Genomic DNA, 23659 nt, shown 5'->3' with positions numbered 1-23659 from the left:
TTTATCAGCATTAATGCAGAAAGATACTTTCACAACCAAAAATCAGAGAATTAATGTGACATTAAGGATTACAACAAGATTGTAGTGAAGGGCAAAAAGTGTTGGTGCTAAATTATTAAGTCTAATCAGTCACCAGGAACATTGATGCCAAACAGTGTGCTATCTCCTAGCTGCACAGGTTACACATGCTAGATTGTTGGGAGGGTCTTTTGAGGACCCAGTGGTTATGGTACATATTAGTCCCAATAACAAAGTCAGATAGTGATGAATGACCTTCAAAAAACTATTTTTGGGGGAATTAGGCTGCAAATGTGAACCAAGGACTTCTGAGGTAGTGGTTTATAAAATACCTTCTGTGCCACTTGTCACACTTGGTCACAATAGAAGCTTAATGAGGTGAAAAACATTGGTTAGTATTACTATCTCACAGTGCTGGGGTCAAGAGGTGTTAACTGACCCGGTCATTATTTATTTGGCATTTATATGTTCTCCCTGGGTTTGCATGAGTTCCTCAAGATGCCCTGGTCTGCTCCCACAGACCAAAAAATACTGGTAGATAAATTGACTGCTGCAAAAAATGGACTCTCATGTGTTTGTGTGTTGGTGTATCCATGTGTTAGGAGATTAGACTGTAAGCTCACATGGGGAAGGTACAGTACTGATGTAAATGACAAAAATTATCTGTAAAGTGCTGCATGATATGTGACACTAGGCATCAGAGTGGCACGGGGCCCGCGCTGATAGTGAACTCTGGTGTTAAGAGGAAGACATCAGGAGAGGCCTGTAATCTGTCCCTGTGGACATACAGTAGCTATAGGGCAATATCCTATTAACTAGGCAAACTATACATTTTTGCAACCTTTAACGTTTCTCACCATTCGCCTGAATATGTCTCTTTTTGCGTGTCTCTATTATTTCCGCAATCCTAATGCAAAAGACGAAATGCAGCATTCACCCGAAAACTCTTCATGGTGTTATATTCGAAAAGTACAGCTGAAAATGGAGAAATCAGCCTGTACCCAAAAAAAAGTCAAACTAAGATAAGTTAATGGTGTAGAAGTTTATTAGTGACCATAATTAAAGGGTTAGGGGTTCTTGAATTGTGTCAAATGGCTGTTATATGCTTTTTTCTCTAACAGTAAAAAATTATAAAACACATTATTTTTTTGTCCAAAATAAATGCTATATTTAAATTGGAGGTACATTAAAATAAGTGTAAGTATAATTTTGTGTCATAAAAGTGCATTTCTAAAAAATGTTAAAAATATACCTGCAATCCTAAAAACATCTGCCCCATCCATACAGCTTTCCAAACTACCTATCCCACTACTGTAAACCCATTTACCAACACTTTTTTCATTCCAAAAATGACATGTCTTTATTGGCCAAATTAACCTAATAAAAAAATAATTTTTGCCTAATTAGTCATTAAAGGGGGTATCCAAGGGGTTCTGAACCAGGTACAGTATAAAATTTTTTGCCAAATATAGGGATTTTCCACGTGCGAAAACCATGGTAAATAGGATAGCCCGATAATCATTTTTTCGCATGATAAGCCATTTTTGCCGAAAAGCGGCTTATAGCAGCTAATACGATTTGGCACATAGTCATTCACACACAACACTGCTATTTAAAATTATAAACTACTACTGACCAACATACCATTGCCAGAATAGTAATGACATACAGTAAATACCACTGCAACCCTCCTCACAAAGTATACTGCAGGTATTGCTATATCTACATAGGTCGTTATTGCTGAGTAGGAGAGAGATAACATTTTGAGTGGTACAATCCTTATTTAGAATTAAAGAAGTGTCTAGTGTGGGTGTGAGTGACTTAAATAGGTCTTAGGGCAATATTCAATTAGCCTGCGAAAAGTCGGAGACGGCGATAATTTATTGCCGATGATGTCATTTTTGCATGTTTCAATTATCCCCATATGTTGACATTGTCTTAATGTCAACATGCCTGGCTTGTCAACATTGACCACGTCAAAATTCATTATCTCTAAACTGATTAATTGTTAACAAGTCATCCCTGGTAGTTTAGTGGTGACTTACCTGATATGGCAGGTACCACGGCTCCAGCAGTGTCTTCAATTGTTCACTGAAAGGGGTGTTGTTGCCAATAATATCCCCTAGAGGGTGTTACATAAACAATTTATGAACTATAAAAATATAGTAGGAAACTATTAAACATAAAAAACACAACAGAAGCTGTAATATCAATAATTATAAATAAAAAATACATTTAAAGAACCATATTTGGAACTAATAAACTGGAATTATTGGAAATTGGATTAAAATAAGATTGGAAATAAATCCACCACTAATACTGTATGCTTTAAAGCCCCATTACTGCATATAAGCTCACTAATTATGGTGGTCTACTTTGTTGTTCTTAACACTCATCAATCTTAAAGATCAACTTAGTATTTTTGTTTTAGTTTTGCAGTAAACTCTTTTTAAGTTTATTATTTTTTCTGAACATTGCCTTTCTGTTTAATGTGTATATCTATATGTATTTGTTCATACTGTATATTATACTGCCTGCTTGCTTCTTTTCCTTGCATTTACAGGTACAATTAGGTCTTGCAATTTGATTTGTAGTGCTGTTTTGTGGAAAGAAAAATTCACTGAAATTAAAGGTTTTTTACCAAATTTCTATATGATGAAATGCTAGGATTTGTTTCATATTGTTAGTAGAAATAGCATCTTTGTTATCTTGAGGTTTAAGGGAATGGTTTATTAATTTTTTATTCATATTTATTCATATAAAAATTGTGTATATTATCCCTGCTTGGCATTTTGTCTTCTCTGCCGTTACCCAATCATGTTATGAATAATAAAAATTAATTATATCCTAGTGGCATTAAAATTGAACACAGATCTGCCACACTAGAGGGAAATGTATATTATCCCCATATTTTATTTCATTTTCAGGAAGGTTATTTCTCTTAAATAATATTTTGTTAATATGTTTTCCTTTTTTATGAAGGGAGTATCACAACCATGCAAAAAAGTGTCCATTATCAATACATGAGACTGGAACATCATACATAGTTAATGACATTTTCTTTTAAATGGCTTTCTAAGTACACAAGCTCTAACGAGTTTCTGCACAGAGAAAACAGGTAATGGGATTAAATATTTAATGAACTATAATATTAAAATATTCTAATTTCATGCTAAATTGTTAAACTTTCTTTTAGTGGGTAAACAATGCAAAACCCTAAAGCTTTACAATACAGTGGATAATTTATATCACATTTCTTGTATTTTATAATTCCATTGCATTATTGCATATGATGGGTAATTTTTTCTAAAGTATTTAGATAGCAGTCACAATTGGGGATCTTCCAGCTGGACAGTAGAATACATGAAGGTCGCACAAAGGATTGTCTATCAAGAACACTGGTTTCAAAACTGAAAGCTCAGTTACTGCATCCAAAAATAAAATGCTATGCTTACCTACCACCCGCAATAGTTGTCTGGAGTCTGTGGCTACATTACGATATGGTTGGTCATGCATCTCAAGGGTAAATTTACTAAGTGGTCAGTCCTGAGTGTAAGATGTGTAGCCCGAGGCCCTCAATGGCCTTGTGTGCACTGTCCACCCTGTACCAATGATAGTTAAGCAAATGTGATCAGCAGTTTTATTTAATGTTTTTAAATGCAATAATAATAATATTTAGCACCACTACACTTATATATATATACCTGTACACTTAAATATATCTTACATGTACATTTAATTCTATTGTATTTTTGATAAATGTAGATTACAATGGTTTTAAAATATGGTTATCTAGAAAATCACATAGAACGATGAATATTTTAGATATGCATGTGGATTCTCCTTCTTCTGCTCCTCCTCCTCCTCTTCCTCCCTCTTCTTCCTCACTCCTCTTCATCTTCCTTCTTCCTTCTTCTTCCTCCTTTCTTTAAGTAAATGTTCAAACTCATTCATTCTTTGACTACAATTTATTTTTTGTTAACAAATTCAACCCCTCCAAATTAGAACTTGGTAGTACCACCTTTTGCTGCAATCACAGCTTTAAGTCTGTTGGGGTAACCTTCTAACAGGTTTGCACAATATTTGGGAGTGATTTATGCACATTCATTCTTGCAGATTTGCTCCAGGTAGTTCAGTTTTGGTTTGATGATGCTTGCAGACAGCAATTTTCAAACAGTGCCAACTATTCTCAATAGGACTGATTTTTGGACTTTAGTTTCCTAGCAGACTGAGTCATGTTGTCTTCGAGTATTTCCCTGTATTTTACACCATCCATCTTTCAATTTTACCAAGATACCCACTCGCCACTGAGGAAAAGCAACCCCACAAACATGATGCTACCACCCACACTGTTGGTTGGTTGAAATGGTGTTTGTTGAGGTATAAGCAGTAATAGATGTGTGTTACACATAGTGTTTGGATTGTATCTCCATTTTTGTCTCATCTCTCCAGGCATTTTGGTACTCAATTAACCAATATGCAAGGATGGGGTGCACAAGACCACCAAAACTTTAATTGGGCCCCAATTATGACATTGTAGTGTGACCAGTCTTGGGTGAGTCCCCACTCTGCTGATTTACCATTTATATTAATATGCATACAGCGGTGTATGCTGATGGGGGAAGCATTTATCCGCTTTCTCAGCTGACCTGAGCCCATGCCGGGACCCTCAGACAGGCCCAGGTAATCTGTATCCACCTCTTGGCACCCCTAACTGTGATCACACAGTATCAGAGTTGCTGAATGGACTAGGAGACAAAGGACTAGGAGCATAGCTGAAGTGCTTATGGGAGAAAAAAAGGAAGTGTTTACATATGCTTGACCTTTTTTGATTTACGATCATACTTATATCATTTATATATGATATCCTACTGTCACATTATGACATGATGTTACCAAGGATGTTTTAGATAATTTACTAACCTCAACTATTAATTTAACCAATTAATAAAAATATATTCACCATTTCTACAGCCCATCTCACAAATTTTGCATCATCCAAAATAATCCTGCAAGCTCTAATAAATTGGCCTGATGGGTGAAAGCTATCAAAAGATAGTATATAGTTTTTATCTGTAGGGTTATGGTATAAATCTGACTGTATTTTCACAATCTATAAAGAATCCAGTATATTTTTTTAAATCAATAGTATTGTCACCATTCTCTAATTTAAAATTAATGGTATCCTCTGCCTCATTTACATTTGTCATCATGTTTGTGAGACTTAATTTAACTGATTACCATATAAAAATATGTTCTTCACATACTTAAACCAGCAGGTAATATTTTCAGCATGTCTCAGATCCTCCACAAAAAGAGGCATGTGTAAATATTTACAAGACATGGGCCAATGCAATCTAAACATTTACGTCAATTAACAATATATTTGAAATATAATGTAAATTAATAATTAGTATTATTATTTAAAATATTAAATAGCCAAATGTAATTAACTGATATATTACTGCTTAGAGGTATTATAAGCTACACATTGAGATACAGTATGAGCATAGCAGCAATCCTATTTTTCAAGGATAGCTGGATGCATCATAATATAATTGCCTGCCTGCAATCAATAAAATATGACAATAGGATTCAAATTTACTATACTGTATAGTACTGTAATTACTGACCACTTACAAATAGCATCTTCAGTCTAACAAATTGTTCATGCTCCACTGCCAGTCTTGTGCAATTTTGTGCCAAATTTCAGTATGTTATAAAAAAAATAAACAAAAGTTTTAGTTTAATTTGTACACTAATAGCCATGCTGTATGTCAGTTCACATAAAATGGTAACTTTAAAGGCAGCATTGTGTGCAGACAGTAGCTATTTTTGTGCCCACAATACAGTCCATCAATACAAGCAGATTCCCAGTAATTTACTTGGCTTGTAGGAAACAAGTGGTGCCCTGGTGTTTGGTGGTTGCATGTGTACTGATCCTCTCTTTTAAGTGAGCAAAAGAAATGTACATCTGATTATGCTTCACAACTCAATTGCTGTTTAATATGTTCTTTACCCATGCAACATGAGTGCAACATGTAGATACTTCACTTTTATGTAACATAATAGCAGTGGTTGTAGTTGTCATTATGATTTATTATATTATTTCAGTCTAGGTTAATTTGTATTATGGATGAACATTCTCTAAGGGATAACTGAAATGGCAATCAAGGGTTTCTGTTTTCCAATAAAGGGGCTTTGAAAGCTGGTGTGTTTTTCTATTTAGGTTTGTAAAACTACATGGTTCAGCTGATAATTGCTACCAAGTATTTAATTAATGCCTCAGCACACTGGGAGGTATAGTTCCACAAAATTAAATAATGTTTATATCAAGTTTTTACATTTAAATCTACTGGCAGGGGCTTCTGGGTGGAAACTCAGAGCCTATTCAGGTCCATAAGGTAATGAGCATAATAACGCAGTTTTCTTATTATCGGAAAACTACACATGAGCAGGACTCATTCTATGCATTTGCAGAACAGGTCCTGTGATCTCATTCACAGATCCCCCAAGCTGCAGCATTATTGACATGCTGTGGCATTTGGATTGTGGAGCGGGGCCCTGCCAGCCTGTGTTAGCTAAAGCTTGCTTAGGCTGACCAGTGCTGCTGTCATCACAACTGATGGTTGCGATGGTGATCTGAAGCATTATGTACAAACCCTGCACTCTGATTGCCATTGCTTCCTTGCGGCTGTGCAATACTTTCCAGACCCGCCACAGGCCCTCAATGCTAAAGAGGCATACACCTAGTGGGGGAGAATGCACATTGTTTGAGTGTTTAATTTCCTGAGGGGTCTCTTCCCCATGCTGACCAGGTGAATTCTGCAACATATCATGACTTATTATAGCTGACATTCTGTATTGGTGCCTTCCAGACAAAGTAAATGGAACTGTATAATATCTGCAGACACAAGGAAATGGCTTCAATCAGTGCCTTGTAGACCATTACCATTTATCTGTAGACAATGGAAGTTGGCATATTCATAAGCAAATCCAGGTCATACTATATATTTAAAATGTATTTATGTCTTAATGTTCAGGCAGACATCTTATCCCAAAGTCTCAGCTCATTCCAAAACTCAATATTTGTAAAACTAGAATAATTGGAACCCTCCCATCCAGTCCCCTCACTTTCCTTCCTCTCACTATTCATTAAAGGCAATACAATCTTATTTGTCTCTCAAGTCTGCTGTCCAGGAGACAACCTCAAATTCTCCCTCTCCTCCACTCAACATATTGAGACTCTCTCCCATTCCTGCTGCACTAACTTCTACAACATCTGATGGATATGTGCCTTTTTTAACTTGGAAGCAACCAAAACTCTCATTTAGTCCCTCATAATGTTTTATACTGTAGCCTATTTCTCTTTTGCCTTCCCAAGTCCACCTTATCTACCTTCAACTTATCCTACCAACTTTATTTTACTCTCTATCTGATCAGCAGTACCTTAGGTGACCTTCTTAGTCAATCACTATACTGTCTCATACACAATCAAGTCCAAACTTCTCACACTAACCTACAAAGCTCACAGCCATGCTTCTGCCCTCTGTATCTCCAACCTTTTTTCTACCTACACTCCATCTCACCCCCTTTTGTTCTGCATATTACAAATGCCTCACTAGCACACTGATTATCTCTTTGCCCTACACCTCCATGATTTTCTACTCCAGAACATGAAACACACTCCCTCATCCTATTGGATCAATACATTTGAGTTGTGGGAGCACTGGTTTAAGTAGTGGTATTGAGAGGCACTGCTTTTGTGCAATAATAGTGGTTTGACAAATCGGATGTTATAATATGTCTATGAGCTCTAGTCCCACATTCTCTGTTCTGTGTGTCAATTATATTTTGGCTCCATATTGAAACATCAAATGCACAATTTCATTTTGCAGAGTCACTAATTTATGCAGATGCCAAAAAGACTTTGCTAGGACCAACTAAAGGAGGTTAATTTACATTAGATAATCATTTATCTATGGGCTAATGTGGAGCACTGGATCAGCATTGATCATAGAGGGAATTGAATTTGGGGCCCCTTCAAGATGATGATTGGTTATTTCTACATGTAATACATTGCTATCCTACTTTTTCAACGTGCTTCCAGTAGATAAAGCTGTATATCTTACATAGCTGTATATCTTATATCTCACACATTCCAAACTTGCTAATTATGGGTGGTTACAACCCTCAATGTATTAAATTTGGGATGGTCCCTGGCATACATTGGCACCTTCTCTGGGCATGTCCCTCATTATGTATAATTTGGAGGCAAGAGATCAGCAGATGTATTTGCAGGAATCCCTTTCCACCTCACTTGTTGATTTAGTATTAAATTAAATTCTATGGCCTGAATGGCCTCAAGAGGCCCAAATATCCGGGATTGGATATCCCTTATGAAAGATGCTGTGGGGCATGAAAGATTGTCTTATATTTAACAATTGTACATTAAAATCTGAAAGAATTTGGGCCAATTGAAATAGTTCACTATACATCATAAATGTGATGGGAAGATTTGACTTGGTATATGTGCCTGCAATCTCTGGGGCTACTGATGTTACTGGCACTCCTAATGATACATAAAACTGTATGGTATGTAGTTATACAATGTATTTTATTAGAATATTATAGCCAATTGTAATATATATATATATATATATATATATATATATATATACACAATAGTTCATATTTGTTATTTGTTGTGTAAAATCTGTAAAGTTTAATAGAAATTACTAATATGCATCATTTGCAAATGTCACTTTTTGATGCCTAGATGGCATAAGAAACAAATCCAGCTATATTACGTGTTGCCCAGTTTGGTGTGCATTTCGTGGGATTGATAAAAATAAGGTTTTGCTAATGTTCCTATTTGCATTTTACATTTCTTATTGGTGCTATTTTATTTATTACAGCAGTTAAATATTTTCAGTATTTTCTCACACAATCCTTTAAATGAGTTTCCCTCCACAATATCTGCTTCTATGCCTTTGTGTTAAGGGATTATCTAATAAAACTGTTGCTGTATTAAACAAAAAAAGCAAATGCACACTCTTTAGCTGCTCACAGCTTGTGAATTTAATATAGTAAGAACTGCCTCTCTGCTGTTAAGCTTAAACAAGATTAAAAACATGGAACAATTTCCTTCAAAGTCTCCCATTCTCTGATTGATCCAGCAGGCACAAAGACCAGAGCCCAAGTAATAGTTGTTAAAGTTCACTAACACATATTTCTGTGCTGGTAGGCAGCACCCACACACTTTTATAATGATCTCATGTCGGAGACCTTGCTTTATATTAAAGAGTTTCAAGGTCTTGTCGATGATTTCTAAAGAGGAAAATTTATTTAATTGTGAATATATTAAAAGGTTTTAAGAATATCTACATCCATATTTGACATGTTCTGTTTACTTTTTATCACAAACATAAATTCATTTATAAATGCATACAATTCGAATGTATGCATTTAATTTTCCAAATAAGAGAATGCTACTTGAATTGCTTTTTGAAGTTTAATGTTTTAAGTTATTCTCAAGATTTTTCAGTGAAATTAATTTCAAGGCAGTCCATGTGTATGAAGGCACATTAGCCCGTTGTCCTTCAAAATATTGGTATAATGTATGTTTCTATTTTAATATTTTTATCTATTAAAATAGGGGCAGAATAAATAGGTTCAGTTGTGTTCTGTCTGGCATCAGATTTAGTTGCTAATTATTAGTTGGTCTAAGGGCTGTACCTATGGGTCCCGGTGACCCTGACAAAGCGAAGGACTTCTAAGGAAATTTCTACAGCTTATGTGTTTCTTGACAGTTTAATAAATTTGGTAAGGATGGAGGAGCCTTTTTGTGAATCTCCTTTTATTACATTTTTATTGCTTTTAAGGGACAGGGAAGAAAACAATACAAGAAGTTATAGCAAGCATTGAAATATTCTAGAATCCATACAAATATACACCTACAATGCCACCACCAAAAATATGATATTTATTTTGTCATTTAACAATTTACCTATTACTTAAAGAGGGTATGAATCACCATATAATGCTGGATAAAAAGTTACTTAAATCATAATATATTAATAAGTAAGCTCACTACCTTAGGGCTACTTCTGTATGATATACATATATATATATATATATATATATATATATATACACAATACAAAGACCCCCTATTAATGCAGGGATCAGGCGGCACTCAGCAGACTTCCAAGTAGCAAATGGTGGTTTATTCCAAAACACAATCAACGTTTCTAGACCTCAAGGGTATTTTCATCAGGATATACATAAAACAAGAATGAAAAACAGTGCTTACCTATTTACCAGTGTATCAAGCGAAATCCTGGCATCCACTGAGTAACTCAGCGTCGTCTCGTGGAGCGCAGTGTCCATGATGTCACCAAAGTGCAATGACTCCAGCAGAGAGCTCCCCGATCATTGTCAAGGGAACTGTTGCTAGGAGATGGGTAACAAGCGTCAGTGAGTGTCTAGTGGCTGCAGACTCCTGGCACACCCAGAGAGGATGGCTGTGAAAAAAGTAAAACAGTGTAATATGTAATAAAAGACTTGAATAATAAAAAGCATAAGTAATAACAAGCATGAGGATAAGACTTGAACAATATATATATATATATATATATATACCCCCAAAGCAAAATGCTTGGATTGACTAACTTGCACACTGTTATAGAGCAAGGGTAACAGTAATCCGTGGCCAATCTGCAACTTAAGTATCAGTATTATTTGGGCAGTGTCAACAAAAATTTAAAACACATAATTCATAGACACACATTCCAGGAAAGTTTTTCATTTATTCCTCCCGGTGATACTGATTTGAGGGAGAAGATCCAACAAAAATTCCCTTTTTAAGAGCAATTTAGCCCTATCTACTCCCCTATAAAGTGGGGGTATATGGTCTATGATTTTATAGTGCAAGTCATGTAGTTGATGGTTTGTCTTCTTGAAGTGCCTTGCCACAGCCTGTTCACTCATTTTACCACCAATGGCCGCTTTAATGGCCGATCGGTGTAAGGCCATCCTTTCTTTAAACATTCTTGTGGACTGGCCGATATAACTAAGCCCACAAGGAGAGGTAATCATGTATATAACATACCACGTAGAGCAGGTTACCACATGCGCTATTTTAAATTCCTTGTTGGTATGTGGGTGTTTAAATGTTGTACCCACCTCCAGGTAACTGCATGTGATACAGGAAATACACCTATAACATCCAGATTGTTTAGTGAACATTGGTATGTTTTTTGCATTAGGGGAGTTGTTACAAGAATATCTTTTTACAAGAATATCTGAGATTCTTTCCCCACTTATAACTCACTAAAGGGGATGTGTCATGCAAACCAGTTAATTCTCTATCGCTGCGAATGATGGGCCAAAGTGTTTTAGATGCCCTAGGAATCACTGAACTTCCCAAGGTGAATTCTGTAACCAGAGGAATTTTATTCAAAACATTCCATATAGACTGATTGTCTAATAGCTTACTTCTTGGTATCCTTAACTCTTCCTGTTTTTGAAGTAACAATGCGTATTTGTTGTATCCTCTTTCCTCAAATTTCACAACAATATTGTCTATCTCTTGTTCAACTTCAGCATTGTTACTAGTGATACGGGCCGCACGTATCATTTGAGACCTAGCTAGGCCTTTTTTCAAACGTGTTCCTGTCCGTTTCCTTAGTGAAAAGAGAAGTTTCAATTTTGTTGTTTTTTTATTTTGATGGTTATGTCTAGATAATTAGTGGAAGAGGTACTGCACTCACAAGTAAATTTAATGGGAGTATTGCGTTGATTGACATTTGCAACCATGGTACAGTATGGAATGATAGTTCATCGCCTTTCCAGAACAGCAGTAGATCATCTATATATCTCACATATAAACTGATGTTATCAGCAATGACAGGATATGTAAAAAAAATGTTCCTCTTGCACAAACATAAAGATGTTCACAAAAACAGGGGCCACATCCAGCTCATTGCAAGTAATATTCCCTGTTGAACAAAAAATAATTTCTCGTTAGGGTGAGGTCCAATAACCTTATAAACAGATCAATGTCCAGGACATCAAAGTTCACTTTGTTTAAGAAAAATCTAGTGACATCAATTCCCTCTTTGTGAGGTATAGCCGTGTAAAGATTTTTTACATCAAGTGTACATAGCAAAATATTATCCGGCACAGAATCACATTGTGATCATTTGTGTCGGAGCAAAGTCGTGTCTTTTAAAAACGTCTTTTGAGACATGACAAAAGGTTGAATCAGACTATCCAAGAATTGTGAGATGGGTTAGTAGAGCAAACCCCAGGCAGAAATGATTGGTCTACCCAGGGGTCTCATCTGGTCCTTATGTATCTTAGGGACCATGTATAGTAGAGGCACCAATGGGTGGGTTTGTGTTAACAATTTCACAATTTTAGGATCCAAATTTTTGTTATCTAATGCTATTTGCAAGATATTATCCAGCTCCTTTCTATACTCATTTGTAGGATCACTAATAAGGTGCTCGTACATATTCAGGTCCGACAACTGTCTGTCAATCTCTTATTGGTAGTCATGGAGATTTTGGATCACAATAGCTCCCCCCTTGTCAACCAGGTGTATAGTAATTGTGGAATCCTGTGCCAGAGTTCTTAGGGCTTTTTGTTCCTCCGGAGAAATATTATGAAAATTGTTTTGTTTGGGCCTGGATATAACGGTGCACTGAATCATCCATCAGCCTAGAGAATGTTTTAATGGAAGGATTATTAGACACTGGGTCAAACTTGGATGTAGAATGTTTCTTTATAAATGGAGTAAATGGTGAATCAGGTGCATCAATTTCAGATTCTTTTTGGTGTTGAAAATATTCTTTATGTCTCAGGGTTCTCGCAAATTTATAATTATACAATTTCCAATCAAACTCCTTATGCTTGTTTGTTGGAACAAACACAAGTCCTTTGTTTAATATGCTTGCTTCAGCCTCTGAGATAATTCTTGAAGAAAGGCTAAAGATCAGATCTTTTTTCTGGCTATTTTTCCAGAGCCTTTTCCCAGGGCAGCTGTTGTAGATGATGAGGATGTCATATAGGCTGAACCCCTTGGTCCACCTTAATCAGCCCAGGTGGCTGAATTAGTGGCATTAAGAAGAGTGTGTGAGTTGGCAGAAGGTAAATCAGCTAACATATTCACTGACTCTAGGTACGCCTTCAGGGTAGTACATTATTTTGGGGCTCTTTGGCATCTTAGGAACTTTATGACAGCAGCAGGCACACCAGTAGCACATTCATAACACATAAAAGGACTTCTGACAGCAATTCAGTTACCAAAAGCAGTAGCTGTCATCAAATGCAAAGCCCACACATGCGAAGAAGACCCAGTGTCAATGGTCAATAACAGAGCAGATGAATCTGCCAAATGGGCATCAGGGTCAAATATAAAGATACCAACTAACAAAGTTATGGTCTTCCAGACAATAGACACACAGAAATTAATTGAAATGCATGATTTGTGTTCCCTACAGGAAAAGGCGGCCTTGAGATTGAAGGGATGTGGTCAGGAGTCCTCTGGACTCTGGAGAGATGGACAATGTAGGCCAGTTGCTCCCAGGGCATACTACCCAAGCCTGGCTGAGGCAGCGCACGGTCTGACTCACCTGGGAAAAGAAGGTATGTGCATGTTGGTCAGAGCATATTGGTGTTGACCAGGCTTTTATTCTCAAGGTGGAAAGAGGGCAATGTCCTGTCTGACTTGTTTGAGGAAAAATGTCGAGAAGACAATACCAACCGAGCCATCCCATATCCCTCTGACAGATGGACCTTTTCAGGTAATACAAATTTACTTCATCCAATTACCACCTTGCAGCAATCTCAAGTATGTATTAGTTTGTACTGATGTGTTTTCTAATTCGGTAGAGGCATATCCAGCTGCCACTAATACTGATGTTTTTACTGCTAAGAAGATTATTCAGGAATTTGTATGCAGATACGGTATCCCTAGAATCATTGAAAATTATAGGGTTACTCATTTCACTGGTGATGTTTTCCAGAACATGTGTAAGCTTATGGGAATCAATAGTAGACTTCACACACCCTACCGACCACAAGCCAGTGCGAACTTGGAGAGAGTGAACGGTACTATTAAGAATAAACTGAGTAAGATCATGCCTGAAACTGGATTAGGATGGCCAGAAGCCTTACCACTAGTCCTCCATAGCATCAGAACCATTTCCGAACCTCCTCTTAATCTGTCCCCCTTTGAGATACTGTTTGGAAGGCAACCTCATTTGATTTTAAGTCGACAGGATGATTTGAAGAGTAATAATGAGGTTACTGTGCAATATCTTATAAAAATGAGTAGACAGTTGAAACAACAGTAACATAAACTGAAAATGTTATTTCCTGGTATCCAAGAAACAAACTGTCATGATGTTGAACCTGGAGAATATGTTATGATCCAAAATTTCTTATGCTTAGGTTGTTTGACAGACTGGTGGGAAGGTCCTTACCAGGTGTTGATGACAAGTACCACATCTTTGAAGTTAGCAGAAAGAGATACCTGGCACTGTGTGTGTTAAACTGGCCTTTGGAGAGCTGTGGCAGGCACCGGAAATTTGAGGCCTAATCCGAGCCAAAAGCCACGGCCTCGATTGCGGTAGGGCTGCCCGACGCCGACTCTGCAACATCGCGGTTCTACCCGGGGCGCTGAAGACACAAAAGGTAACCCCTCCCGCTGATCCCCCAGCCATGAGAGACCCCGAGTACCTGCCACTGGAGACCGTGTCTTGCTGAGGCAGCTGGCGGCGCATGCTGTCTGGCACGCTGCTGTGGCGCTGAACATACCTCGCGGCTGGCTCACTCACTCCCTGCCGCCACAACCCTGGTCAGTGGTTTCCTCCTCACCTCTCCCAGCCTGACTGATCACACACCAGAGGATTTCTACCTCCTGCAAGATATCACTTCTCCCCACATAAGAGATCCCATCATGGGGGGTGGTCTAATTGCAGAGCTAAACTGCAGCGCTTGGAGAGAGCTCCAAGTAAAAACCCTGATAAATCTTTTTTTTTTTCATATCTAAGAGGGGCGCAAACAACCACTTAAATTACTGCTTGTGACCTTCTGTATCCTGTGATTTCCTATATCTGGCTGGATTGATTATTGATCTGCTACCTCAAAATACGTGTAAACAAGCATTTGTAAAAATACTAAATGTACTTGCAAAGTACGCATTGCTGCTACTAATACCTTACATCACTAATACTTGGCTTGGAGCTCCCTCCTGTGTACACTAGTGAAATAACAAACAACAAGCTCCAAACATAAAATACTGGACACTTCTTATCTGCTACATACAGTAAGCACCAGGAGTCCTCTGTAGAATCTTTATACGATCAATCACTAGATCTGTGGTGACGTTGGAAGAATCCTGTTTGCAATAAATTTTGCAGGGAGACACATAGTAGAGAAACACCAGTTTAGTTGGCCCCCACCAAACCGGGACATAACAATTGAAAAGGCTCTGAAAATTTTTTAAACAACAAATTCAAGTGGACTTCCAGTGGGCGGTTCAGATTGACTGGCCGCTTTTAAATAAGAGCTCCCTGCAGGGCGCCTGAGTCAAAACAGCTATTGGCCACGAATACCATTACTTGGTTCTCTAGAACCGACAGAGGCCCCCGGGACACTGCCAGGAAAGAGTGGCTATAGCCCCGGCTCCCTTGGCATCATACCACTGGAGTCTAGCTGCACGTAAGAGCAGCGCCGCTCATAGCCACAACTTTGGATTTGTGGCTGAGCATCTACTTCTACTTCTACATCAACCCCTTATTCTCAATTACTATAAAAATCTTTCATAATTACGCACAACATTATAGGTGCAGTCTTTCCATTGAATCCCAGATAGAGAGAGCAATCTCAAGTTATCATGGAGAAGTTTGTAAAGTCCCAGAGAGGCCCCAGAGGCTCTCAAACAACAAAAAATAAGGATAAAATGACAATCTCGGGACCCTCTTCCCCTTCGACCTCTCTGTCTCCATCTCCTGAGGATCCTTTAGACAATCAGTTTGATTCAAACAAATACAGTACGGTATCCGTTCAAAAAGCTAAAGAAATAGCTGACATAATTTCACCTTTACTGGACCAAAAATTAGCTCCACTGACGGAAGCTATAAACTCAGCTGTTACCCAACTATCACAACACTCACTGAGGCTGACGGAGGTAGAGGAAAGAGTGTCGGTACTAGAGGATGAGTTACATGAGACCAAAAAAATGAAACACACCTATGAATCTACTATAACAGCAATGCATGATAAAATAGAGGACCTGGAGAATAGAAGCAGACGTAACAACCTCATACTAATCGGACTTCCTGAATCGATCAAACCAAGAGAACTCCTGTCGCTTGTCTCCTCATGGCTACCTACTGGTTTAGGTATTGAGACATTGGCGAATCCCATCCTGGTTGAGAGAGCACACAGAATTGGCCCACTTCAACAAGAAACACAACAGCGCCCAAGACCGGTAATCTTCAAAATCCTGAACTATGCTGACAAGATGCGCATTATGGAGGCATATCGCAAAAATAATTCTCTAACCTTTGAGGGCCACAAGTTGCTCCTATTTCAGGACTTTTCGTTTCAAGTCTCATCTCAAAGTCGAGAATTTTCTCCTATCTGCAAGGAACTTTTTAACAAGGGAATACGCTTCGCACTAATGTATCCAGCAAAACTATGTATACTGCATGAGGGCAAACCTGTATATTTTGATTCACCTAAACCTGCTCTGAACTTTCTGAACTCTCTGGACACTAGTTCTCCAATCCAAAATGACAACGACTGATCCATGAAGGAGATATGTTTTTGATAAGTATTTTTGATATCAATAAGTTGAGGAAAATTTATTTTCTATTATACCACGTGATGTTTATATTGTGCACTACATCTAATGTTTTGGGGAGCAATGCACCATTTGGTTCTGATTTATTATCTCAGTTTTACTACACGTATTATATTCAACACCTTTTAGGGTTGTTCTACTGGAATTATTACTTATGTTTATTTTAACTATGAGCAACTATTTTGGTTGCTCTCCTGGGTTCTTAAAATTAAAAATGTTGTTAGGACTCTATGGATAATTGCTATTAATTGCTACCAAAATGCAGTTTTTGTTTCTAATTTGCGCACCATGGTAAATAGATTGAGTTACATGATCTTTCTCCCTTGTCCGATTTGCTGTGAATGGACGGGAGAAACCGATAGGTATATATACGATCACTTGTTGCCTAAGACTGGTATTGGATGATGACTACACCAAATTCAGGGGAGCCATTAGCTAAGAGTACATTGAAATTCCTTACATGGAGTGTTGAAGGGCTAAATACCCCTATAAAGAGGAAGAAAATATTGCGCCATTTAAAATGTTTCTCACCAGATGTGGCGTTTTTGCAGGAAACCCACTGGAAGCAGGGTGAACCAAACACTCTCAGAGATAATTGGGTTAAGGAATTTAGAAGTGCCTCTTTCACTACCAAAACCAGATGGGTAATTATTTTGTTTAGCAAATTTATCACCTATGAGATATTAGATGAAAAAGCTGACCCAAATGGTAGATTTTTATTTGTGAAATTGTGGATAGAGGGAGACATGTTTACTTTTGCTTGTGTTTATGCTCCTCCTGGCCCAAATGCATCTTTTTTTTCTGTCATATACTCAAACTTACAGGTTTGGGCAGAAGGAACTCTAATTTTAGGGGGCGATCTCAATGTGACTATGGAACCAGCTGTAGATTACTCGAGCAACTCGGGGAGGGATGGGTGTCGACAAGGTGCACCACCCACTCTACCGTTACTTATAGACACATTACACTTGATAGACCCTTGGCGCTATTCACATCCTGTGTCCAGAGAATATACTTTCTTTTCCCATCCACACAATTCATTTTCTAGGTTAGACTACTGGTTGATTCCTGAAAATTTATTACATAGAGTGATAGACTCAGAGATAGCAGATATCCTGATATCTGACCAGGCTCCAGTGTGGTTTTCTCTCTGTTTGCAATCCCCTATTCTTTCTTCTTATAATTGGCGTTTCCCAGATTATTTTTCCTCCTCAGAGGACTTCAAACAACAATTAATAAGTAATTTTCAAAACTATATAAGTGATAACCTAATTCATAAACAGGATATAAATCTTCTCTGGCAAGCCTCTAAATCAGTCATGAGGGGCCATGTGATAGCTTATGTCTCATACAGGAGAAAATCTCTTAAGCAAAGGTTCCATCAGGCCAGTATTTCGGTAGCCACAGCTTATGCCAAAATGTTACAAGACTCTTCTGATTCTCATTCTAAGGGATATAGGGATGCTAAGGCTTTATATGACCAGGTATGTACTGAACAAGCCCAAACAAATCTCAATTATCAAAAAAACAAATACTTTCATTGGGGAAACCATCCTGGTAAGTTTTTAGCAAGAATGGTAAAATCCTACACATCTTCTAAGCCTATTTCTTTAATCAATTTGACCCCCTCCGAGTCTACTAGGATGCCTGATAAAATTGCAGAAGCATTTTTACAATATTATGAAAAATTATACCAGGTACCTATGGATGACTCCGATAAAGGAATGAAGTTTTTGGAACAGGCAGGATTAACCAAATTTACACCATTAGATAGAGAGAGCCTTCTTTTACCCATAACAGAGCAAGAGATTACTTCTATTATAAAAACGTTACCTACTGGTAAAATCCCGGGCCCTGACGGATTATCAGTGGCATACTATAAAATGCTCACACCGCAGATCACACCCCACCTTTCAGCTTTATATAATTCAATACTTAGCGGAAATCCTGCACCACCTGCATTTAATACCGCACGCATTATAGTTATACCGAAACCCAATAATGACCCTGCTTCAGTCACCTCATACTGCCCAATTTCTCTACTCAATCAAGACCTGAAATTATTTTCCAAAATTATGGCCCAGCGCTAACAATCTTTAATACCTAAACTATTGCATCCGGCTCAAACAGGCTTCATTAAAGGATGTCACTCTACTCACAATATAAGCACAGTTTTAGCAGCAATGTATGAGTCACATACAGAGAAAAATAAAAGAAACATTGTGGTGAGTTGTGACGCTGACAAGGCATTGTCATTGATAGAGTGTCTTGGTCTCATTTAATACGCATATTTAAATATCAAGAGTTTGGTCCTGATTTTATTCATATATTTGAAACATTATATCAAGATCCAATAGCCTTTTTGACAATAAATCTTTTAAATACCAGACCATTTTGCCTAACTCGAGGCATGAAACAAGGTTGCCCACTTTCGCCACTACTTTTTGATTTAGCCCTAGATCCCCTCTTGCGTCACTTTGAAAAAGCGAGAGGCTGGCAAGGCATTTTCCTGGCAAAACATGAGATAAAATTTTCGGTGTTTGCCGATGACCTCATTATATTTTGCCAACCCTAAGGAAGCTATCCCACTACTCTTACAAATCCCGCAGGTGTTCGAGGAGATAGCGGGTTTTAAAATTAACTATGCTAAAACAGAGGCCTTGGCCTTTATTAGGGAGGTGAAGGCAGGATGGGAAAATTCCTTTCCCTTCAAATGGGCAGATAAATACATTACTTACTTAGGGGTCAATATTCCTTCACACCCTTCTCAACTATATGAGGTTAACTATACCCCCCACTATTGTTAAAAACATATAATGATTTCAAAAAATGGGCCCATCTTCCACTATCCTACATAAGTAGATGTCACCTTTACAAAATGATCAGTTTCCCCAGATTCCTTTACATTCTCCAAATGTTGCCAATTATACCAGACAAAAGAGACCTCAAATTTTGTAATCAGGCTCTCCAAAAATTTATATGGGCAGGAAAAAGACCCAGAATTTCATTGTTTAAATTGCAACAGCAGACACATTTTGGAGGGGTAAATTTGCCATGCATCAGACAATATGCTATGGCTGCTAATTATCGAATAGCAATGGACTGGATTGGAGGTCACAACATTTATACCACATACTCTATGGAGCAGGCATTTATTCCCCACCACAACTTGATATCTCTTGTACATAAACATCCCCGTAATATACCTTCAGAAGCTAGAGAAAACATATTAATAAATACGACATGTATAGCATGGCGAGTTATTAGATCACAATCCCATTTATCCAAATTGTCCTCAATTTTTTTACCATTATGGAAAAATCCGTCTTTTTCACCTGGTAACTCCACCCAATTTAAATGCTGGCACGCTAGTGGTGTTCGGTACATTTACCAATTATTACACGACCAAACACTTCAACCTCTCACTCCTTGACAAATGCAGGAGAAATTTCCTCTGGTCACGATCCCTTTATTTCCATATTTACAGGCGATGAGTTATATTCAAAATATGCTACATGGACTTTCGGAAACCAATCTAATTGGTGTCTAGATAGTGCACTACGCTGTAAACCAAAAGGACCCTTTTCAACATCTTTTATATATTCCTGTGCCCGATCCACTCATAAATTTAGAAACAAGTACTACAGGACTTGCAAAATGGAAAGAGGTTTTCCCACAAATCCCCATAGAGCCTATTGCTCTTTCATGTTTTAAAATGAACAAACAACTGGGATCAGTCTCTTATGCTGAAATGCATCTAAAAATATTACACAGAGCATACTACACCCCTAAATTGAAATATATTATTGGTGATGCGCCTGACGCCAATTGTTATAAATGCTCAGCGCCTAACGCTGACATCGTGCATTGCCTGTGGGATTGTCCACAGGTACAAGTTTTCTGGGAGGAACTTAATAATTATATTAAAGAAATTCTAAAAATTGATTTTGTGATTCGTAGAGAATGGGCATTTAGGAATATATCGGAAAACACACATTCTCAGAGATTGACTAAGGGAAATAAGCAACTTATGACCAAATTGACAGCAGCAGCTAAAATGACCATTCTTTCACAATGGATTGACCCTAACTCACCTACTCTTACATTATTACACCCTAGAATTATATTTTTGTTTACAATGGATTGGACAGAGACGTCCACTAATAAAGAAAAATATGCTGAAAGATTTTTTGCCACATGGTTACCCTATATTCGTACTCTTTCCCCATCAATTAAGGACTCCATATGGAAATGTTTCCAATTAACATCATGGTATAATTTCTAAGTGCTTGATAATGGCCCCCCTTTTTGACTTAACTCAATCTATGTTATTGATCTATGTCATTAATGGTAACCGACTTACTGACAGTATTAATATATGTAACAATGCATGTAAATGTTTCTTATATGTGCAACTACAATTTATATCTGGTTTTCCGCACTGCAAATATTATAATAATTTTGTTGTATGATCGTTCTTGCAAAGTGATTGTTTCATTTACTATGTTGAAGATGATTGTGCATATATCTGTATCACAATATTTTGTTGTCCTAACAATAAAAATTATTTTGGAAAAAAAGAAAGAGATACATGGGTCCATTCCACTCACTGCAGAAAGGTCAACCACCCGAAGGAGGTACAAGGTGAAGTCGAGACAGACAACGTGGACCTATCGATCGCGAGCCTGTTCCAGGAGAACTAAAGACTGCAGTGAAAACTGCCAGAGACATGTACAGATTACTATTTCAGCAATGGAGTGGTGATCTGTTTGTTACTTTTTCTTGTTCCAGGGTTCTTCTCATTCTTATTTGTTTTAGGATATCCTATTTCTGTGATGGAGGATAGATGACAGAGAGGGAGGCTGTTAGTGATGTTGATAGAGAATGGAGTCAGAGTAGAGAGCAATAGAACGATCAGGGCAACCTATGGTCAAACTCAGTTCAGGGATTGTTAAGAGAAATATTAGTCATGGAACTCGGAGACAGTGTAAGGGGTTATTGTCTGAGGAATACTGTATTTGTGAGTACTGCGGATTCCTAGTTGATGAGAAATGCATCCAACAAAGCCAGTCCAAGAGTAATCTGTATTTGGGTGAGTATCCTTTAGAGGATTACCATTCCTTAGTGAGTAAGGTCTTAACCCAAACAGAATGTTGGGTGTGTTCACAAGTACCTCAAGGACAGAGTAATTCAGGATTAGTGCCATACCCATTAAAGTTAGCAGAGGTACTTGAATTACATGGGGGAGGATCGGTGGACAAGAAATTTAATATATCTAGACCCCCTAGCCTTAAGCTCCACCGGTACCATGTAGAATGTAGATAGATCCCTGGTATGATTAAATCTCACAAATTTCAGAAAACCAGGAAATTGGGAAGTGATCTGGAACAATCAGACAATGACCTATTCACATAGTGCTGATAATGAGCCTATTGATTCTGAACTTGTATGCAGAATTATTTCAAGTGGGAGATACTTACGGTATAGGTACATACACAGATACGACAAAGTAATGGTTGGTAGAGTATCTGTAGGGTACTGTGCAAATATTATACAACCAGAAATGTGTACCAGTCAAATGGGGGAAATGAGAATTGGATTCTTTGTAAGAATAATGTGTTCAATGATAATGATGCATTCAGTTCCTTACCTTCTCCCAGATGATGTGTATTTTATATGTGGAAGGAAAGCGTACAAGTGTCTCTCTCCGAACTCTGAAGGTTTATGCTATCTTGGAAGGGTACTACCAGAAATCATGACCCTTACACATGATAAAATGATAGACACTCACCACAACTCTCCCCCTCCTTATACCCATACTCATTATGAATGCATTTTTAAAAGGCACCTCACAGACCGGGGAGACCCCTTAGCCTCAAGTTTGATACAGCAATCCACCGGGATTCAATTCCTCACCGCCTTAGATATCACCCATATGGCCAGAGGAGTTATAAATTACAGGTACATCCGAGCGTTGGCATATCTGATTGATAATATAACTGAGATGTATGATGACACCATCAGGTTTACTGGTAGGGAATTGCAAACCTACAAGAAAGAAATTGTGCAACACAGGATGGTTTTGAATTATGTCACGGCTGTAAAGGGTGGGTACTGTGTAACCTTAGAAACTCAGTATGGAGTCAAGTGTTGCACGCACATCACCAATAATACTAATGACCCCAAAGAGGCGATGGAGCAGAAAATGGATGAAATCTTACAACTAAAGTTGGAATTTTGGAAGGCCCATGATACTTCCTTGTATGAAACTGTGGTAAAGGTAGAGAAATTGTTCTCATGGTTAAACCCTGTAAAATGATTCTCCGGTCTGGGAGAGTGGGCACAGGAGATGATTGCTAGTATAGGTAAGCTCCTTATGTTTATACTTGTTGTCATCTTAGTATTTGGTTTATGTGTCAAATGTATTCTTACTGTGTTAAGGTGTGGAAAACGTACCACCAAGGTAAACCATGAAAATTAAATTCTAATGGTGGTGAGTGGTGGTGGTATAGGTACTAAGGTTGATGAAGAACTGCATTACAATCCTGAAATTGAATGTACCATCAGATAATAATATGTGAATAGGTTTGGTCATGTATAATAAAATATATTGTAAATGTTCCGTTAAACATCATAGATAATGTAGTCTCAATTTCCCCCAAAACTTCCTTTATAGGTTTTATGAGGTCCCACATCCTACAAATGGTCCCATATAGATCTACTGAGTGTGTATAGAGGTTGTTTTACCCTTTCCTGAGGCAC

At 37.8% G+C, this 23659-nt stretch overlaps 1 pseudogene; it reads left to right on the top strand.

Moving 5' to 3' along the window:
- The first annotated feature begins 17301 nt into the window (after nt 1-17301).
- On the top strand, nt 17302-23378 carry LOC148526861 (uncharacterized; annotated as a pseudogene).
- The last annotated feature ends 281 nt before the right edge of the window (nt 23379-23659 follow it).

The sequence above is a fragment of the Taudactylus pleione genome, unplaced genomic scaffold (genome assembly GCF_031769625.1).
Source record: "Taudactylus pleione unplaced genomic scaffold, aTauple2 ptg000093l, whole genome shotgun sequence".
NCBI lineage: Eukaryota > Metazoa > Chordata > Amphibia > Anura > Myobatrachidae > Taudactylus > Taudactylus pleione.
Note: the sequence above shows the minus strand (reverse complement) of the source record. Positions and strands in the feature narration are given on the sequence as shown.